This window comes from Ixodes scapularis, unplaced genomic scaffold, assembly GCF_016920785.2.
Source record: "Ixodes scapularis isolate PalLabHiFi unplaced genomic scaffold, ASM1692078v2 PGA_scaffold7__128_contigs__length_106722199, whole genome shotgun sequence".
Classification (NCBI taxonomy): Eukaryota; Metazoa; Arthropoda; class Arachnida; order Ixodida; family Ixodidae; genus Ixodes; species Ixodes scapularis.
Window position 1 is genome coordinate 14,562,591 of NW_024609882.1, and position 6,238 is coordinate 14,568,828.

The window sequence follows — 6,238 nt, forward strand, 5'->3', positions numbered from 1 at the left end:
TGCTGTTTGGTGCTTGGCTGGTTTAGCGAATGTCCGAATGAAAGAATTTCGTCCAGTATTCTTTTAGTCATTGTCTCGGCACCCTGTTGACGAATGTAATCGACACGTGAAGTCATTCAGAGTCCAGCAATTTCGACTGGACGTTTCTTTGAGTCGATCCGACTTCTACAACCGGTCAGGCAACCCTAGTCTACGAAACATCAACTCGGCAGTTAATTCGGAAACACGAGTCTTCTTTCATGCGGACATCTCTGGTGCTTGCTTACGTTACGAATAAAATCTCCAAAGAACGAAATACTGCAGCGCGTGTTACGTGCGTGTACCTTTAAAAGTATAGGGTTACCTAGCTCTAAAAGAGTTACTCCACAAAAATTACATATCGCCGTACGCATTCCAGATTCAACAGTTTAGTTCTCTCAAACCACTCATAGAACTCAACTGTCTCAGTTTAAGTTTTAAGACTTACACCGAGTATTTAAAGCGAAACAAAATAGAGACTATACAAAATATGGAGTAAATGGAGTCAGTAAATTTAGAAGGAATACGTCGTGTGACATACTACGTTACGATATTGCTAGAGGGTAAGTACAAACAGGCTTAACTCCCACTTTATTTACATTTGTTTCCGCGTTATTTCCAACCTGAACGCCCGATCAGCGGCCGATTCAAAATAGCGGACAATAGCGACAGCAAAGATAGTTTGTTGCATCCGTTTTATGATGAGAATGGCAGATAAGTGAGCAAAATAACAAACTTTGCACGAGATTCTAATAGGTAGAAATGATACCCACAAACAGGACATCTGAAATCTAGAAGGTTTCAGAGATGGATCGGCGCCTGAAGGACGCTTACGCGTCTGCTCATCGAATAGCACAAGTCTCGCGGTAGCTCATTTTTCGTTTTCTTCCGCTGAGTGGTTATCAGTCGCTCGATCTCGTTCCTAGCTCAATAGCGGGGAAGCGGCATTCCATGGTCTTGGGACCGCACTCACCGAGTACTCGCTCCTCGTGCGACGACGCAAAAGAGCTCGAGGGAGTCTCTCCCCAAGCCGTCAACCAGAGCAGGAGACTTGAGCGCGAGTGACGGGCCACGAGTGGCGCCACTTCCTCCACTGGCGGCTGAGACGAACATTTCCGTCGGCTTGGGAATCACGTGATCCCGTCTTGCCCAATCCAGATCGAGCGAGAGAAAAAAAAAAACGGGCAAAAACAACGAGCTCGCGTCGTCGCTCGCGTTTCCTCCCCCGCGCCAATTTCGATATATCACTTCCGGTCTCTTTTGTTCCTTCGATTGGTTTGTAACTCGGCGACAAGCACTAACAGACGTTTTAGACGAGCGAAAGCAGAAATAGTGCGCAGTACACGTAATCCTGGAGCTGATATTGTCAACAAAACATCCATCCTAACAAAAATGTTTAAAAAAACATTTATTTTTTTTATGACGACACAATGTACACAAGCAATCACTTTAAGTTGTCATTCATTTTGGAGGTTGATATTGTCTCTGTACGCAGTCTGGTGACTAGTAATCCGGATTTAATTACGCGGTCATTCCAAGATGAATGGCAGACGATATAAATCTAGTACCGTGCATACATAAGTATGCGTGAGAGACTTTGTTTTTTATTATTATTCTTTTTATAAACAGATATTAAGCTTCGTTGGAAGTGCATCACTTTTGCGACGAAAACGATATTATTGGGTGAATATTTTTTCAGGTTCTCCAAAGCATTTCAATGGATGGAGAAGGCTAAAACGTGCCTCAAGTTAATACGCTGCCAATGATTCTTACAGCCACCCGTTGTGTGAGTTGAAAAATTCGCGAAACTATCGTAGTGCGAAATGGGCACTCGCAAAATATTCCAAGGCGCTTGGTCGGGCTGAACCCAAGAAATGCTAAGCTGGCAGAAAATCTCGCGAACGACATTTATTGCCATTAACAACAACAACAACAACAATAATAATAATAATAATAATAATAATAATAATCAATGTTTATTACAGAGTCAAGGAATAGCCTCGCGATTTTGGTGCTGGCACACTTCAAACTACAAAGTAATAAAAACAATTTTATAGAAGACCGAACAAATGCAGAAGGGTAACAAAGATAGGAATTCGGCTGATGAGAATCATGTGTTCAAAGGGAAGTTGAAGCGTGCAAAGTAAATGCGAAGCAGCGAGACATCTGCAACGCACGCATATTGTAAAAACAATAAATTTCACAGAGTCAGAACATTCAGCACTTCTCAGTCCTGCTCAAGCACGAACAGGTTTAATATCAATTGATGGAAAGCCCTATAGCACGATTACGAGACGGAATGTCCAACGAGCCTGAATGTCCAACGAGACGAAAGATCCAATAATGGATATTCAGGCACGTTGGACATTCAGGCTCGTTGGACATTCCGTTTCGATTGGATCTTCCGTCTCGTTGGACATTCAGGCTCGTTGGACATTCCGTCTCGGTTGGATCTTTCGTCTCGTTGGACATTCAGGCACGTTGGACATTCCGTCTCGGTTGGTTCTTTCGTCTCGTTGGATATTCAGGCTCGTTGGACATTCCGTCTCGGTTGGATCTTTCGTCTCGTTGGACATTCAGGCACGTTGGACATTCCGTCTCGGTTGGATCTTTCGTCTCGTTGGACATTCAGGCACGTTGGACATTTCGTCTCGCCTGTCACGTGCTAGAATAATTTGCCCTTCTAAATGTACAGACTTGGGTGTATATTTAGTCCGCGTTCCCGCAGGCATTGCCGTAGTTATATCATACTAAAACGTCGTGCCACAAAAGCCGACTTTGACGGACCGACAAAGAAACAGAGCAGACACAAATATTATAATTTCATCTATAGGAAGGCTTGATGGTTAGTTAGCTGAGTGCCGATGCGCAGCTATGTACCAATCGGTTAAAGGTGTCGATTGTACGACGCCAAACACTCCTTTGATATTAACAGTTCAAATGTTTGGAATATTCCGATGACATAGGTCAGCCAATTTGAAATATATAATAGGGATGCAATGTACGGGTGTTCTAGTGGATCGCAATTGGGGGACGTCTATAAAAACCGCGCTTCAGAACCCAGGAATTTCTAGTTCACTCCTCATTCCTGCCCGTTTCGATCCATAGATGAGCTACATACGGAGACCCGCCCATTGCAAACACATGACCGCCCGCCAGCGCCACTGACTATGCGCAGAGTCAATATTTAATTTTTTTTAAAAGGAGCTTTGGGAGCTGTGAGTGCGAGGCATCAAGAGCTTTCACAAGCGTAATTTCCCACTAATAAAAAAAAATATGGATATATTTTTTAAAAATAAAATCTACATCTAACGCGCCTATAAATGCATGGGGGTGGCGGCTGGTGTGACCCGACAATTCCTGAGTAAATGCGGAACAATTGTGTGAATTTGAAAAAATTTTATTTCTGTTCGTTTATCTATGGAACAGACAACTACTCACTGTACGCTTCAGTCGTCAGTAGTTTACATACGCATCCACTCCCTACCAATAGGTGGTATTCACTGAGTTTGCAGGTTCGATTTTGCCCGGGAACGCCACCGTCGATCCGTCATCTTCGAGGTCGCGATTTGACGTTTGATTGGCTTGTCTATGCGGTCGTCAGTTGGTAGTGTGTGCTAATTTCACATCGTCGAAGCAGCTTCGTTGAACAGAATAGAGAAAACAATCTATCTCGGGGGCGGGCCGTTTTAATTTCTTTGTTGTCGCCGAGTACCGCGTGTAAAGGCTGAACCGCATGTAAGCAATTTAGCGAGCTACGAGACGAGACGAGCGACGGCGATGAGACAAGCGACGACGACCCGCTTCGCTGTCGCTCGGTCACTCGCGCGACGAGGCAAACCGCATGAAAGCGACGGGAGCAAGCTACCAAGGCTATAAAGCGACGATTTCCAGAAATCTAAAAACCGAACGACGCGACGAGCAACCGAGAGAAATCTCCGTCGCTCGTCGCCGTCAAAAACATATGTCCAGTCAACAGCCGAGAGGCGGTGGTACATTCCGACGTAGTCCCCTGCCGAGAAGTTACGCTTATGGCCTGAATGTCCAACGAGACTGAATGTCCAATCGGTCACGTGACAGCCGAGACGGAATATCCAACGAGACGAAAGGTCCAACCGAGACGGAATGTCCATCGAGTCTGAATGTCCAACCGAGACGAAAGGTCCAATCGAGACGGAATGTCCAACGAGCCTGAATGTCCAACGAGTCTGAATATCCAACGGATAGGGAATGAACCTAGCAGAGAACTTAGAATATTTTTTTTTTCGAGTAGTAGGATTACTGACAGTTACGGCGGTGGAAAATGCGTTCGATGGAATGGGGAACCGGACGTTTCGGTGCGGAGATACCGGTGCCCGATTGTTTCGGTACGTGGTCGTTTCGGTACCGGGCTTTTCGATACACGGCTATTTTCGTGTGCATGCCGCTGAGCTTGTCCCGCTGACATTGCCTCTGTGAAGTCCTCCCAAATCAAATTAAAATTATGCTCGTGTATTTTGTAGACTTCATGAAACCCAAAAAACAATCCATTTATTGTTCGTTTTATATATCTAAATTTAAAGATAATTTTTATAATTAAACAAATGACGTGGAAAAGATCACACATGCTACAAGACCAAATACCGAACTCGTTGACCATTGAGAATCGGTCACGCGTTTACTTTTTAGAAGGTCGTAACTCTGGCGGGGAAACCAATGTGGGGTCCACGAGAATTTTTAGAATCGTTAATCGTGCTTATCCCCAGCTACAGTCTTCTTTACGTATTGTACGAGTTGCTGTATTTTCCTTATTGGCGTCCAAGGTCACGCAAAGATGATGACCCCCGCATGAATGAGAGAAAAACGCCTCATTAAATTGATAGTATTATTTTCAGGTCAAGTCAGTGTAGTATGTGTAATTAAACTAAATTTTAGTTCTTTTGCAACAATGTGACGTGTTGGGCTAGTTGGTTTGAGGCGAACATCTTGAGAATAAACAGCGGCAAAGAAACTTGGACAAGATTGTTGTCGTGTTTGTTCCTCTACTCTTGTACAAGTTTCTTTGCCGCTGTTTATTCCGAATATGTAGTCCTTTCTTTCTTTCTTTTTTTTTTTTTTTTTTTACAAAACGAAGCTGGAATTTTTAGACATTTCTGATTAGACTTCTCGGTCCTCAGAAATAGAAATTCGATCCTCATATCAAAATCAGTGATAAAATACAACGTTCTTTCCATTAAGCCTCTGTCCGGTGATTCGCTTTTGTCCAGTGATTGCCCGGAGCATTCGGCACATTGACGCTTATCGCGACGATTAGTTTCGCATGCTTCGGCCACCAATGCCATTGCTGTCGCATTGAACCACATGTAAAGAAACAAGTAGGTATTCTTAATAATTAATACAATACTTTTTTTTAGGATGGGCTTCCGTCGTTTCCGCTTTACCATTTTTGGTCAGGTGGCATGCAGCAGTCGCACCGATACGCGCCCAGGTAGCATATTGAGGCTGCGATCGGATTTCAACTGGTTGTAACTCTGTCAGAGAGCCACTGCGACAGTGCGACCGCGATTTATTCATATGCGCACATTACAAGTGCACATATAACCCGCAGGATCAGGAGGTCAGCTCCTCGCTCGGTCTTCCCAAATTCCATTATGCTAGAGTAGCGAGTGAACATATTCACGTAGAACCCTACTTTTTAATTTTGAACAATCCGGGTACGATTCACTATCGGACCTTTGTAAATTCTGAGAGCTGCATTTGTCATCCTCTCCTTTTTTGGAAAGATGGTCTCATTGTTTACCCCCCCTCTTTCCGGCTATCTACACACCTTTACCCTATTCAACTATTTTCGACAGTTCGACAAGCGGGCACTTTCGCCCCATTCTCCATTCTGCGAATTGGCCTAGGGCGAATTGCCCTATTCGACGAATCGTCCTTCTTCCAGCTGTCCAGAGACCAATGGAATTTCGACGAATTGGCCGGATTCGCGTGGAATACGCTTCCCCTACAAAAATAGAAAGCCACGTGGAACGATCTATTGTTATATTCACACAAGATCGAGGCTATTAATACATCCGGGTGTGAACCTCCTGCTGCACGTCGGGGTAGATCCGTTCGCGTCGTTCCCCAGGTACCAAGACGTCATCAACTACCTCGACAGGATCGCGAGCTTTGAAGTGCTTCCAGGAGCCAGTTAAATTACACCACTGTGCATGTCACATGCAATAACAATTGCACACTA

The 6,238-nt window shown here is 44.4% G+C and overlaps 1 protein-coding gene across 1 annotated transcript in view; it reads right to left on the reverse strand.

Moving 5' to 3' along the window:
- LOC8052045 (soluble guanylate cyclase 88E) overlaps positions 1-1,066 on the reverse strand; it is a 150,364-nt gene extending 149,298 nt beyond the window's left edge. Inside the window, exon 1 of the mRNA XM_029995441.4 lies at positions 992-1,066. The gene's annotated coding sequence lies outside the window, so the exon portion shown is untranslated. The remainder of the gene's footprint in view (positions 1-991) is intronic.
- Between the last annotated feature and the right edge of the window lie 5,172 nt (positions 1,067-6,238).